The sequence below is a fragment of the Oryctolagus cuniculus genome, chromosome 6 (genome assembly GCF_051225735.1).
Source record: "Oryctolagus cuniculus isolate XC-2025 breed Fujian yellow rabbit chromosome 6, ASM5122573v1, whole genome shotgun sequence".
NCBI lineage: Eukaryota > Metazoa > Chordata > Mammalia > Lagomorpha > Leporidae > Oryctolagus > Oryctolagus cuniculus.
In genome coordinates, this window is record NC_142872.1 from 42034402 (window position 1) to 42050000 (window position 15599).

The following is a 15599-nucleotide window of genomic DNA, read 5'->3' on the forward strand; positions in this document are numbered from 1 at the left end:
AAGTGGTTGTGTGATCTTGGCAGCACATGATGAACATGGCCCCAGGCTGTAATAAGATGAGGCCAGATCGAAGAAGTAGTGAGTTCCATTTTCATCATCCATCATAACCTTCATTTTAAGGCTGGGGAATGTATTAAGGAAGTCTGTTATGTAAGCTTTCTGGGACTTTCCTGTTCCTGCCTAAGACCTGGCCAGTTATGGCAAGGACCGAGAAGGGAAGACTCGGAGTTTATTTTCCAAACAGAATAATTCCTGTCCCATCAGTTTTACCTCTGGAATACCTAGAAGGTTAAGACAGACATCCACAGGAGGGCTACAGGCACCTGACAAACCAGATGTCACTTGGGACACCACATCTCATAGCAAAGTCCCAGGGTTTGGTTGACATGTTAACAACTACAACTAGACCAAAGGCCCACCCCGCCCACCTTTTTTTTTTTTTTTTTTTTTTTTTTGCATAAGCTTGAAGTGGCTCAACATTTTAGTCTCACTGGCATTCCCACTGAATATGTTCTTCTCCCTTTACAACTCTATGTTGGAAAGTGTCTACCAGAAACTGCTTCTCTATATGAGCATTTGACTTTAGATAGACAGGAGGTGAAGGCTGTGGCTCAGAAAGAGACATCACAAGGTCTTCGTGGGGAGGGTTCTCACTTTCAGGAACCATCCGTCTCCTAGGTGCCCTCTCCCATACTAAGACCGTAAGACATAATTCTCTCTTTCCCAACCTCCCTCGTGGGCCTTCCCTGAACATCTTCTCTTTGCCTAATGTTGATCTAAGTATTAGAAAAGGCCACAGAGATCACTCTTTTTTTTATAGGAGCACAATGACCCAGAAAATAATTGAGAAACAACCAAGCAAGTGCTGTTTTGTACAATGTTGGCTCTATTGCCCTAGAGAAAGCTTCCCCAACCTCAGTGTATACTAAAACTACCAAATGGAGCTGGTTAAAAATACCCTCCCTAGACTCCTATTCACAAGATTTCAATCCTGCAGGTCCAGGATGGGATCCAGGAATGTGCAGTTTGGACAGGTTTCCCAGGTGGCTCTAAGACAGTACTCCATTTTGGGAAGGAGGGACAGAGAAGGCCCAAGAAGAGAGAAGGGCAGGGGTCTGCAGAGACAGGACATGAGAAGGAGGTTCCTGAGGACAAGGAAAATGCACCAGATGGGAAACTGTATGAGAAAACCACAGCACCACAGCCCTTGAGTCACGAACTTCAAGTCAAGTATAAGGCCTATTACTTCATCAGCAGATGCCCTGGCTGGGAAAGCCACTTTATGACCCTGGTTTCCTCTTTTTAAGACTAGACGAACAGAGATTTCTGCTGTTTATCTTTTTGTTTATTTTAAAGTGAGAATGGAAGACTAAAAGACAGACAAGATCTCCCTTTAGCTGATTCACTTTCACTTGCCAAATGCCCACAATAGCCAGGACTTTGTCAGGCTGAAGCCAGGAGCCAGGAACTTGATCTGGACCTCTGATGTGTAACGCAGGGACCCAAGTACTTACAGCCTCCCAAGGCGTACATCATCAGGAGGCTGGGATTGGGAGCAGAATTAGGATGTGAACCCAGGCACACTGATATGGAATGTCAGAATTCCAAGCAGTATCTTAACCACTAGGCCAAACACTTGCCCCAAGCCTCTGTTTTCTGATCTGGAATAACAGCATGCAGTTGCTTTGAGACTTTGATAAAAAAGGATCAAGTGCTTAGCACAGAGGATATTCAGTACCGTTAATTTTCTACCCTTTTTCTCTTCCCGTTAGACCTGCTGAAAAGTCACTTTTGAACCACTAATTTATTTTTTCCTTCTGTATAAAAACCAACTGTGTTCATCAAAAATACACATGCACCACAGCCTTACTCCCTCGCACACACAGGCTGCATTAGAAATAAAATGTCTGTCTCTGAGAACAATTTGTGGTCCTCCTCCACAGAGAAAAACATGCTTTAAAAAAAAAAGAATGTTTCTTTTGCTTACTCTCTCCAACCCTCACAAATAATAGCAGCTTCTCTTCCTATAGTATAGTACCCGTGCAGGGCCTGCTGCTGAGGATAAATTCCTATGTCCTAGGGAAATGACAGTCCCTTTCAATTGGTCCTTGCCTCCTGATGGGTAGCCAGGCATGCTCGTTGTCATGGTAACCCCATGAACTATGTAACCCAGGTCAGGCCTGATCAGAAACAAAGCCCTTTGAGTAGGGAGACTGGATCCGCCTGCATCCTCAGAAGAGCTGGAGAGAAAGGAACAAGGGGATGAAATGGGGAAATAAAAAGGAGATGAGAAGGTAAAAAAGATGGGAGATTAAGAGGAAGGAAAGGAGGCAGAGAGAGAAAGCGTCTGTGTGTGTGTGTGTGTGTGTATTTGGATAGGGACTGGAGGTTTGCCATAGGAGAGCTGCATCAATACAGAAGCTTTCTTGGGTCAGGACACGTGGGATGCATTACAGAGAGCACTGAGGAAGCTTCCTGGCATACTGGTACAGGAGTGCAGTGCAAATATCCAGGCAGAGGAGCTGTAAAGACTTGGTTTCACATTTTAGAGGTGGTGATAAGGCCTGTAAAGCACTTGCTAAAGCAGTGGCCATTCAAGGAACTTCTAAGAAGTGTGCATTTGATGGGCATTATCAGCATCAGCACTGTAAAGGTAACTTGGTTTTCCTCTTCAGCACTGTTTGGGAAACTAAGGCACAGAGAGGTTAGGGAACTTGCTCCAGATTACCTCTGATGGAAATGGGAGAGCCACGTGCTTGTGACAGAGTAAGCCACAAAACACCCCCAAAGAATTTTTAAGGTGTATTTATTTATTTGAAAATCAGAGTTACAGAGAAAGAGAGTCACGGAGAAAGAGATTATCCATCCACTGGCCATAACAGCCAGGATAGAGCCAGGCCAAAGCCAGGAGCCAGGGACTCCATCCAGGTCTCCCATGTGGGTGGCAGGGGTCCCAGCACTTGGTTAATCCTCCACTGCTTTTCCCAAGCCTGTTCCAGCAGCAAGCGGGAACAGGAGTGGAGCAGCCAAGACACAAATGGGCTTTACCTGCTAAATCACAATGCCGACCTCAGATTCCCTAAAGATCTTTATGCTCCTCCAAACTCTCTGTGCTTCTGATTCATTTCAGCAACGAAAAGCAGATTACTTTACACTAACTGTGCCATAACGTGGGGAGTGAAGAAGAGGAGACACACAATCACTTCGCACTTGCCCTGTGTGGGGCAACGCCTTCCCTGTGTGTGTTCAAGCATCAGTTGTGACCCCACCTTCTGCTTTTGATATTATATTTCCTTCCTAAAGGTTGGGAAACTGAGTTCTCAGAGTGATGTGTGGGACAGGGCTTGGGCACAAATCCTGCCTCTGAAACCCTTGGGTTTTCACAGTCCCACGTCAGTGATTGTCAGTGATTATGCTCCAGTCACTAGCTTGGCACCTCTTAAGAAAAGCATCAGGGGAGAGACGGCCCACTAGGTGGGCCCCACCTCCACCGCCCTGGCACTCCCTCTCGAAGTGCTGGGCTGGAGTGCCACGCTTTATGTTGCATGATCTCCTTAGAGCTCCATTTTTGTCATGCCTGCTTGAGAAGTTCGTCAACTACAAAGTAACCCATTAAAGAGAGCGAGCAAGCGTGGAAGAGGAAAATGTGGCGAGAGCGAGGTGGCGAGGATGGATCTGGGGAGATGAACACAGGAAATGAATGGGCTTTACCTCGGCAAGAACAGCGGCTCCATGCGGGCTGTGATTTGCCGGCTGGAGCACTGCTTTCTCCTGCTGATATACAAATTATATGTTGCTTTCTTTTAAGAGGCTGTTTCTGTCAAAAATAGCATCTCTCTTTTTTCTCTCCCTCCCTCCCTCACTCTCATCAGCAACATTTCAGACTCTGGGTCTGTTGCCTTTTCTAAGAAGGCAGCTGCCCCAATACAAAGGCAGACCAGGAGGAGGAAGAAGGGTTAGATACCCATCCTGGCTCCACCACTTGGGCCCTGGAGGATTTAGAAAACAAATGCGCTTTGATATTTATCGGCTCTGAATTCAAATCCTGCCTCCCACATGTACTAATCTGTGTGACTTGGGGAAAGCAGTAAGCAACAGTATGGAACAATGACTGATGGCCAAAGCCCTGAAGTCAGGAGCAAATGTGAATCCCAAGTCTGCAAGTGTATAGCAAGTCTCTTGGGTAAGTTCCTTCACCTCCCTAAGTCTTAGTTTCCCAAATAGGAAACTGGAGGTAACAGTAACACTTATTTCAGTAGTTGTTTAATGATTAGATAATGCAAAGCATTTAGCACAGTATTGCCACAAAAAGTGACTAATGAAGTAAGAACTATCACTATTTATTATCCCTGAAGCTTAGTTTTCTTGTTTTCCAAATGGCATCATACTATAACCTTCTCAGGATTGTCTCGGGAATTAAGTGAATCACTTAGGAAAAGTTCCTGAATATGAATCTGTTTTCTTCCTCCATGTCTTCTTTCCCTTTCTGATTTTCCTGAAGACTCACTAACTATTTTTTGTTTGGATTTTTTCTTTTTTTTTTTTAGATTTGTTTTATTCATTTGAACAGCAGAGTCAGAGAGAAGAAAAGAGAAGAGACAGACAGACAGATATTCCATTTGCTGGTTCACTCCCCAAATGTCTCAACAGTCAGGGTTCAGCCAGGCTAAAGCCAGGATCCAGGGACTCCATCAAGGTCTTCCATGTGGGTGGTGGGGGTCCCAACAGTTGGGCCATCTTTCACTACTTTTTCTCAGGCCATCAGCAGGGAGCTGGAGCAGGAGTGGAGCAGCTGGGACACAAACGGGCTTTACGTGCCATGTCACAATGCCAGCTCCTCACCCCCTAAAGATTTTTATGCTCCCCAAATCACTCTGTGCTTTTGAGTCATTTCAGCAATGAAAAGCAGATTATTGTAAACTGTGCCATAATGTGGGGAGTAAGGAAGAAGAAGAGACACAAAACCATTTCACACTTGCTCTGTGTGGGGCAATGCACTCCCTCTGCATGTTTGAGCATTAGTCATCATCTTCCACTGCTTTCCCAGGTGCATTATCAAGGAGCTTGATCAGAAGCACAGCAGCCAGGACTCGAACCAGCACTCTGATATGGGATGCCGGTATTGCAGGCTACAATTTGACCATAGTGCCACAAAGCTGGTCCCATATGTTTTCGGTTTCTTACCCAAATTGGCAGTGATGTCTTTCCCTAGGTTAGACCACACTCAACTCCTTTCTGTTGCAATGAGGTGGAAATTGCAAGATACTAAGAAATGTTCCAAAGTGCAGTTTTATTCCCTTTCCCACTCAGTGCTCCAATGTTCAGCTGAGAGCCACCCAGCACCCACGCACACTCCTGTAGATACAAAGCTCCCTTGCTCAGCAAAGCTTGGCCTCTGAGGACCAGCAGAAAGGAAGGGCAAGGGGCGGCCCCAAGTTGAGTCCATGCAGAGAAACGTTGGGCCATGTGTTCCAGGAACACTCTGTGAATGGCTTCATGGGCTAAGATCATGGCTCAGTAATCACATCTCATCAGCCTCTCCCTCAGGAGAGAATGGGCAAAGGCCCAGGGGATTTCTTTACCAAAGAAACCAACTTCCTTCTGGCCAGGTGGAAGGAGTAGGCCAGCAGAGCCTCCTCACCCCCAACAAAAGGAAATCAGGCAGGCAGATTTGCATATGTTAGCCATCATTCCTCAGCACATGCATCTAGCAGAAAGAGAGCATAATGACCTCTTAATCCCATTCTCTGTCCCCAGGGGAATAAATTTGTTTGGAGTAATGTGGTGGTTTTTTTTTTTTTTTTTTAAGATTTATTTATTTATTTGAAAGGCAGAGTTACAGAGAGGCACAGGCAAAGAGAGAAAGAGAGAGAAGGTCTTCCATCCTCTGGTTCACTCCCCCAGTGGCAGCAATGGCTAGAGTTGGGCGGATCCAAAGCCAGGGGCCAGGAAATTCTTCTGGGTCTCCCACACAGGTGCAGGGGCCCAAGCACTTGGGCCATCTCACACTGCTTTCCCAGGCCACAGCAGAGAGCTGGATCAGAAGTGGAACAGCCAGGACTCGAACTGGCGGCCATATGGGATGCTGGCACTGCAGGTGGCAATTTTACTCACTATGCCACAGGGCTGGCCCCTGGAGTAATGTTTTTAAAAAAACATTCAGCGAGTCTCCTTGTGATCCACAAATGCCCCAACCTTAAACTCACTTAGACCTTTGCTCTTACTGTGCTCCACTTGTATTACTGGGTACAGTTCAATGAAACAAGGGCTGGTTGCTCCAGAGAGTCTAACAGCCTGTAGGAAACCCCTTTTGATTGCTTATCACATGGACCATGTCCTTGCTGACCTTATGAGCACATGATCAAGTGCTTCCTCCTGGTCTCCCTTTCGGGTGCAGGGGCCCAAGCACTTGGGCCATCCTCCACTGCACTGCTGGGCCACAGCAGAGAGCTGGACTGGAAGAGCAGCAGCCGGAACTAGAACCAGAGCCCACATGGGATGCCGGCACCGCAAGCAGAGATTAACCAAGTGAGCCAGGGTGCCGGCCCCTCAAGTATAGTATTTTCAAAATGTTAGCGTACTCTTAAGGAAGCCAAAGATGAATAAATTGCAACAATAACACCCCCAAGATTCATCATCCAGTGTGGGATTTTCCATCTAAAAAACCTTCAAGGAACCAGGTACAGAAAATGAGTTAATTGAATCAGATAATTCCCTTATTTTCATTTTTTATTTTATTTGTATTTATTTGAAAGGCAGAATAAGAGAAAGAGGCAGAGAGAGCTCTCATCCAAGGGTTCACTCCCCAAATTCTCCCAACAGTGAAAACTGGGTCAGTACAAAGCCAAGAGCCCAGAACTGAAGACAGCTCTTTCGCATGGGTGGCAAGGCCTCCCAGGGTGTGCATTATCAGAGAGTGGAATTGGAAGTGCAGCCTGGACTTCAGCCTACATGCTCAAATATGGGAGGCAGGCAGCCTGAGCAGCATCAATCCCTACACCAAACACCTGCAAAGTACAGAATCATGAGTACAGATGATGTAGTTAGCCCACCACATCTGCAGCTTCCATATCCTTGGACTCAACCAACCACAGATTGAAAATACTAGGAAAAAAACATTATGTCTGAACTGAACATGCATAGATTTTTAATTATCATTATTCCCTAAACAATGCAATGTAACAACTCTTTCCATTTGTACTGGGCATTATAGGCAGCCATTAAATAATTTAAAATATTCAGGAAAATTACATAGGTTATAATATAACTCAATTTTATATAAGGGACTTGAGTATTCTCAGATTTTGACATTTGTGGGGGTCCTGGAGCCAATCCTCCACAGATACCACAAGTGTAATATAATTACACTATAAGAAATGATTACAGCTAATATTTACTGAGTACTTACTATATTCAGCAAGCATGGAGTCTTCATGGGCATTCCCCAATTTATGTGATTCTCCTAGAACCCCACAAAGTAGACAACACTAAGAAACTCTTTTAGTAGACAATAAATCAGTGACACAGAGAGGTTAAGTAACTTGTCAGAGGTCTCAAAGCTAGTAAGTGACAGAGCCAGAATTTGAACCCAGGCCACCCAAGTTCAGAGTATATGCTTGTATCCACTCCACTATGCACTAAGGGAAGCAGATACTAGGCCTCAGGGAACTCACAGGACACAGTGAGGACTTACTGAACAAGAGTGTGTGCTTGGCCAGCGCCTCGGCTCACTAGGCTAATCCTCCACCTTGCAGCGCCGGCACACTGGGTTCTAGTCCCAGTCTGGGCACCGGATTCTGTCCCGGTTGCCCTCTTCCAGGCCAGCTCTCTGCTGTGGCCAGGGAGTGCAGTGGAGGATGGCCCAGGTGCTTGGGCCCTGCACCCCATGGGAGACCAGGATAAGTACCTGGCTCCTGCCATCGGATCAGCGCGGTGCGCCGGCCGCAGCGCACCGGCTGCAGCGGCCATTGGAGGGTGAACCAACGGCAAAGGAAGACCTTTCTCTCTGTCTCTCTCTCTCACTGTCCACTCTGCCTGTCAAAAAAAAAAAAAAAAAAGAGAGAGAGAGAGTGGGTGCTTTGTCTCGACCAGCAGCCTCCACACCTCACTTTGATATGAACTAACAAAATTGTTATTAAAGAGGAGAGACACAACTCAGTAACTACTAACACTATTATAAAAATAAGAAACAAACACCATAAAGAGAGAAAAACAAGGCACAGTAGAACAACAATTCAGGTAGGGAATTAACGTCTGATCCCTCTCCAGAGTGGGTGTTCTGGGCAGCTCCTTAACCACTATGGAGAAAATCTATGAGCAAGATAGAAAGGTATTTCCAGTAATAGCCCTGACATGCGTAAGTGTAGAAGCAAAGGGAGGATGATTTGTGTATTCTTTTTCAATCTTTGTTATTGCTGTTTTCAGCAGGGAATCATTTCCTCAAATAAAATCTCTCATGGCATCCCATTTTAAATGACAGATTCAAGCAGAGCTGCTAAAGCAAGAGAAGGGGGCTGCGCTGCAGGTGGCAGGGCGGGGTGGGGAGGGGGACAGTGAGAGCCACAGACACAGGGTCAGGCTGGGGTGGGAGACCCCGGAGGTCAGATTTCCCTTCTCTTCCTCAGGGTCCATTCTCTCCCCCTGCATGAGATAATTCCTCAGTCCTATAACCCCAAGTATTTTAAAATCCACACAAAAACAGCAGCTCTGGTGGCTTGCCCAGCATCCTTCTTGTACTGACATTTGCCTTGAATTCAGTGATCAGACCTTAGAACTGGTCCAGTTTTCTTCCTTTCCTGGAACCAGAGGTACCAGAGATGAGACCTGTGGGCAGGCTCTCACCTTGAAGGGTGTGTCCACTCCCTCTGTTTTTTTTTTTTTTGTTTTTTTTTTTTTTTTGTTTTGTTTTGTTTTGTTTTTTTGGACAGGCAGAGTGGACAGTGAGAGAGAGAGACAGAGAGAAAGGTCTTCCTTTGCCGTTGGTTCATCCTCCAATGGCCGCCATGGCTGGCGCGCTGCGGCCGGCGCACCGCGCTGATCCGATGGTAGGAGCCAGGTACTTCTCCTGGTCTCCCATGGGGTGCAGGGCCCAAGCACTTGGGCCATCCTCCACTGCACTCCCTGGCCACAGCAGAGAGCTGGCCTGGAAGAGGGGCAACCGGGACAGAATCCAGCGCCCAGACCGGGACTAGAACTCGGTGTGCCGGCACCACAAGGTGGAGGATTAGCCTATTGAGCCGCGGCGCTGGCCCACTCCCTCTGTTTATTCATTGCCTCCATGACCTTTTGTCAAGCATCTCCGAGATGCCTAACACATACCTGTGTGCCTAATACTGATAACGGGCCTGGATTACAGGCCCAGATGCAGGTTCCTGTGAGCTGCATATGAACTGTTGACACCTGCTTCTCACAGTATGGGGGGGGGGGCGGTGGTGGTTGTGGACCACATGGCCTCAAAAATGCTGTCTATGGAGGATTTAGCCTCCGCATCCAGATCTCCAAGCTGATCTTAGTCTAAAGCCCTAAAGCAACTTGCAAGGCCAGAAATATATATATACTCACACATCTAACCCCTGTGGTACATCCCAGTAATTTAAAATTTAAAATTATTCCTTTACTAAATCCGCATTGATCAAGCAGCTATGTGTAAGCTACTGTGCTGGGTACAGGGTTCCTGCCAATAAAGATCTCCCAGAATAGTCAGACGAGTGGTGAGGGGCGAGTCTGCTGTTACAAGGTAGGCGAGTACAGGGACAGAAAGCAAGGCTTGATCCAGTCTACCTTGGGTCTTGGCCTGAGATTTGGAGAGAACAACATTAATTAGAGGTTTGTAAGATAACTAGAGTTGCACACAGTGCCCGACTGCTAGGTGGATGGGTGCCAGAACAGAGGAAGCTCCAGTGGTGCTTCCTATCCAGTCATCTGCATGGGCCCAGAATTAATCTCGAAAACACTTTCACCTCTGTCACCTCGTTCCGCCCTCCCACTGCAGGCATCTGGGAGAGGAGCATGTAATTAGTTCCACCTACAAATGAGAAAAACTGAGGTACAGCTAGGGGGTGACAACCCGTTGGTTTGGGATTGAAGAGGTTCCCAGGATGTAGAATTTCTACTACTGCCAGATCATCCCAGCTACATTTACATGAGTGGCCATGTATACATGATCAGAGAGGAGTGAGGAATTCACATCAGGCCTTTGACTCTTTCCTGCCCCTAGAGGGAAGAGAGTAAAAGAGTGCTCTTTGGGGTGGTGCTGTGGTATAGCAGTTAAAGTTGCCTCCTGCAGTACCAGCATCCCATATGGGTGCCAGTTCAAGTCCAAGCTGCTCCACTTCCTATCCAGCTCTCTGCTGTGGCCTGGAAAAGCAATAGAAGATGGCCCAAATTCCTTGGGCCCCTGCACCCACATCAGAGATTTGGAGGAACCTCCAGGCTCCTGGCTTCAGATCGGCCCAGCTCAGGCCACTGCAGCCATCTGGAGAGTAAACAGCAGATGGAAGCCCTGTCTCTCTTTTTCTCTCTCTCTCTCCCTCTCTGTAACTACTTTTCAAATACATGAATAAATCTTTATAAAGCGAAAGAGAGAGCGCGCGCGAGCGAGCTCTCTATGTAAGCATTTGGCCCTTAAAAAAATTTCCTTGTGTTGTTTCGTAGAATCAGAAGTCAAAAACAAAGTTCTATTTTCTGCCTGACCAGCATTCCTTCTCCTAAGGTCACAGAACTGTCTGTGCCATGAGTGTGCTCGATTGGGAATGCTCCTGGAATGGTCACAGGGAGCAGGAACTGTGATCCTATCTGTATTCCTCAAGAGGTTCTGGGGATGTCAGTACTGTCCTGGAGGCTTCTCATATAACCCTGCTAACCCTCTGTTTCCTTCTGCTGGGTCACCACTTAATCTCTCCCACTTTATGTATTCCTCAGACCTTCAGATTTCTGTCCAGTCAGTAGATCCCAGCCAGTTAACCTTGGGTAATGCCCATAGCCACTGATGTCAGAGATTAAACAAAAGACAGAACAGGCCTTTGAGACTGGTATCCAAAAGGCAAATGATTAAGAAAATGCCATCAGAGACCCAGGCCCACCAACACTCAATCCTGTTCTAAACTTAGCTACCCTGTCACTCAGCCATGAGCAGAAAAGTGAGCTTTGCTCCTTGTTGAGGCTTTGGTCTCCATTCCCAGCAAAATGACTCTGGCTTTGCCTTGACAAAGAAACAAATAATCCCACCCAGAAAAGGTGTCTCCTCTCCCCAAGATCTCCAGAAGCATTTTAATTACCCACCACAGGGCTGTGTGGGATGGCCCACTAAAGCTCTGCTCAGCATGGGGGAGGAGGTAAAGGCAAAAAGGAGCTTGCTCTTTTTCACAGAAGGAAGACCTGGGACCCTGAATCTTCAAGCCCCATGCAAGGAAGCATTAGGAGGGCCATGTCCATTGTGTATTGACCTTGAATCTAGTGCAAAGGAATTCTTACCTTAAGAGCTCCCCTAAATGTTGCTAAACCTCACTCTTCAAGAGCTGCCAGGAGGACCCTCTGAAGATCTATGCAGAGCTCCTGGGGGTCTCTTCCCCTAGAACTCCAAAGGTTCCCAGACTATGAATATTATGGACCTTTGCAATGTTTTTAAAAGAGGTACAGCGGAGACAATTAACAATGTAAATTTAAAAATGCAACATCTTTAACAAGAAAATGAGCAGGTTAACACTGAGAAAGGAGAGAGGATGAACTGCATGGAAAAGGCAGTCCTTCAAAATTGAAAGGCTGGAGTTCCTGAAAACTCACTCCACAACACTTACCTTTCCTTATTTTCTCATTGACCCATGAAAACTCCATGCCAAATTTGCCCAGCTCACAGACCAGCCTTTCAGAATTCACTGAATCCCAGCTTTGCATCTAGTTCATAAATCCCTCCACCCACACTCTTCCTGACAAACATTGTTCTGCCAACAATGTCCCACTGAACTGCCGACTTGAAAGTCCCGAGTACTAGAGAATCCTAACCATCCCAATGTTCGCCATCATACTGGGCAGCACTTGCATCCCTGTGACTCTGTCTCCTTTATCTCATTCTCCCCTTAAGCCTCTCTGAAAATAAATCCTCTGCCACTGATAGCCAAGCCCAGGCTTCCACGTGAGCCCTGTGTACTTTGAAGATTTACTTATTTTACTTGAAAGTCACAGTTACACAGAGAGAGGAGATGCATAAAGAGAGAGAGGGAGAGGGGGAGAGAGAGGACTTCCATCCACTGGTTCACTCCCCAGATGGCCACAATGGCCGGAGTTGTGCCGATTGAAGCCAGAAGCCAGGGCTTCTTCTGGGTCTCCCACGCGGGTGCAGGAGTCCAAGGTCTTGGGCCATCTTCTACTGCTTTCCTAGGCCATGGCAGAGAGCTGGATCGGAAGAGGAGCAGCCGGGTCTCAAACCGGCACCCATACGGGATGCCGGCACTGCAGGCGGCGGCTTTACCCGCTACACCACAGCGTTGGCCCTGAGCCCTGTTTACTTTGAAGGGACCCATTATTATCTCCTGCATCCCTGGATCTGGATCTTACCTTGGCTGTTCCTCTTATGTGGCCATTATGTTTTTCAGTTAATTAAAATCTATTTACTTAGGAATGATATAACATTTGCTCTCTGCTGAGCATAGATGGGTTGTTTCTCTGAGGCCTCTCCCTACTTAAAAGCCTTCCGTATCTTCCAGTGTTGATTTAAAGATGTTCATGATTTGAACTCAGTCAGCTGTTCTAACCTCAGCTCCCAGAAGTTCCTCTCATCATGTACATTCTCCCAGGCTATGGGCTTCTGATTTCACCCTTCCCCTTTCACAGAACACTCCTTAAAGGTTTTCTAACATCCACCCACTATCAGAATTAACCTCCTTTTTTTTTTTTGGGTGCTTTCATAACCCTTTATTTTAAATACTGATAGTTTCCCATGAACAGTTGAGAAACTTTTCTGCCTCCCAGACTACACTACACATTCCTCTAAAGAACCAGATTGACGGCTAACCTTTTAGTCCCACTAGTACACAGCACAGTGCTTGCTATTTAATTGACCCTTATAAATTCTTGGGGAGTTGACCTGAAAACACCATCTCTTTACTCTGAAGGCCTTATCATCGAGTTGCAGACTAAGACTAATAGACATGAAACAGAAGTAGGCAGTACAGTGGTCTGACTGCTAGGTGCCGTGGAAGGTTAAAAACAAGGCCAATGAGAAATTAAGTATTCAAGGACCAATTCAAGGAGAACATTAGGAACATTGCAAAAACAACCAGTTCTTGGGAGAAAAGTTAAGAAGAGCAGACGCAAGTACACAGAAGCAGACAGAGGCACACTGGTTGGGGAAAGTAGAATGCCCAGTAAGCTGGTCTGACTACCACTGCAGTTATCTTTGGAGGAAAAAACCCAAAGCATGGTAGTATAGCCTGGGCAGAACACTAAGGGTCATTCCACCCAACATTTTGCAGATGCTTCAGTTCAAGGTTTTGAAAGCAGAGTATAAATGTGAAAAACTACTTCAGAATAGAAGATCTTTGCTTTTCTTGAGACCCAATTAAAAGCATCTGAAATATCTCCCTTCACTGTTTTTTCTCAAAGTTTAATTTCCTTCCAAGTGTATGATTATTAAGCTTTTTCAGAGCACAAAGTTGGATGTGTTCAACTGTAGTGTGTACAAGGACATCCTAGAGACCATGTGTCTAGGGTTCTAGCTTCTCCCTTCGCAAGACGTCCAAAGATACTTCAGTGACTCAAATGCCCCCTAGATCCATCATTGCCAGTTCCTATTTTGAAAGGTCAGGGCTCAGGTATCTGGGGGTTCCTTCTGGTCATTGGCTCTGCTGAGGAATAAATGAGATACTTACTACCATGTCATTAACTACAGTCCTGGCTACATCCTCTAGTTACAATGATCTTCATCTCCCTTATGCTAAACGTCTTTCTGAACCTGGGAATCTTCAGCTGACTAATTCTGCTGAATTACAATCACACCACATTCTTTTTTTTTTTTTTTTTTTTTTTTTTTTTGGTTTTTGGTTTTTCATTTTGTGTTTCTTTATTTTGCTCAGTGCCAGCCACAGGATCTAGTGTAAGAAAAGTACCACTAGAGGTCTGTTCAATCAAATAAGTAGCTGTTGTAACCAACAGTATTTGAGCCCTTTGTAAAATTTTTACCAATGATCCTTGCAGATCTGTTATTGTTCTCAAATTATACAGTCTTGAGTGTATAACATCATCTCCTCTAACCTACATGTTCCTGGAAAATTGTATCATTCCACCTGGATATCTCACAGACATCTCAAGCTTGATGCATCCAAAACTGATCTCTTGAGCTACTCCCAAACCTACTCTTTCAGTCGGTCATCACCACAAATGGTCCCAACATCCACCATGTTCTAAGGGGGTAATAAACTTGAATCTCTTCATCCTTCATAACCAATAGCCACTTCTTCACGCTATTGACCCCTAACTAGATTCCACATAGGAGAGGAACAGTGAGGCCTCTTATTTTGAAGACAGAAAATTAGCATCATAGATGACAGTGAAAATGAGGATTGAGAACTTGGAAATCCCAACCTTTGTTCTCTCTTTCAATTGCTCCTTGAACATTTCCTTGCTGTGCCCAGTTCTTTTTGAGCCTGTACTTTTAGCACCACGGCTCACAAACTTTGAGACTTTCTATGTCCAATATGGAAAAAGGAAAGATAAAGTCAAAAAGCCTAGTCAGTGGCTACTTCCCTGGAGAAAAACATGGAGTCAGCCAATGCCCTTTTTGTGTTCAGCCTTTTTTTTTTTTTTTCCCAAAAGAGAGAGAGAAGGAGTTAGCCTATAAAGGTATCCAGAAGACTAAAAAATGCATTTCCATGATCTGTTAATGGAAATTGTTTTCCCAGCTTGCAAACTGCCACATTTAAACTCCCAATGTGGGGTAAAACAAATCACAAATATGAACTCCTTTTCAGGCAGCAAACCAGCATTTGAAGTCTGTCTCCTTCGCCTTTGGGGATACATACGCCACAGTCTAGTTAGCTGCCCAGTGACTGACAAACATAAATAAAAGGTAATGGTGGTAGTAAACAGAGTTCCTGTGAGTCAAAAATGTTTCCCAGGGAGGGATCAACATGCTTCTTACTACGCTGGAGTCACCAAATAGCCAAAGTTTAGCTCTTTTAAAAACAAATAACAAAGGCAATGAAAATAAATGTCTGTACTATCCATTGTCTACAGTCAATTGTAAGGTGAAAAAGCATCTCAAATGTTCCTAATAATAAAAAGATCAGGGCAAGAGGCCATGGGGCTAAATTTGGATTTGATAGTCCATTCACCTTCCCTTCACTACTCCTTGCTACCTACTATTATCATATTTCCTGTGAATCCCTCTCCTTCATCTCATTATTGTTTGTGATTATCTTTGAAATCCACCTCAGCTAAGGAAAAAATGGGTCTAGAGTAGGATCAACATCAGAGAAGTCCTTAGGGGGAAAAAAATAGATAAATGGGAGATGAAGCGAGTGATGCTCTGAAAGATGGTCAACTTACTTTTTCAAAGACTAAGTTAGGCATTGAAAGAAAATGTAGAAAATACAGCCATCCAAGTG

General features: G+C 45.5%; 1 protein-coding gene across 2 annotated transcripts in view; it reads left to right on the forward strand.

Moving 5' to 3' along the window:
• GRIA1 (glutamate ionotropic receptor AMPA type subunit 1) overlaps positions 1-15599 on the forward strand; it is a 331029-nt gene that overhangs the window by 286618 nt on the left and 28812 nt on the right. The gene's annotated exons all lie outside the window — the stretch shown is intronic.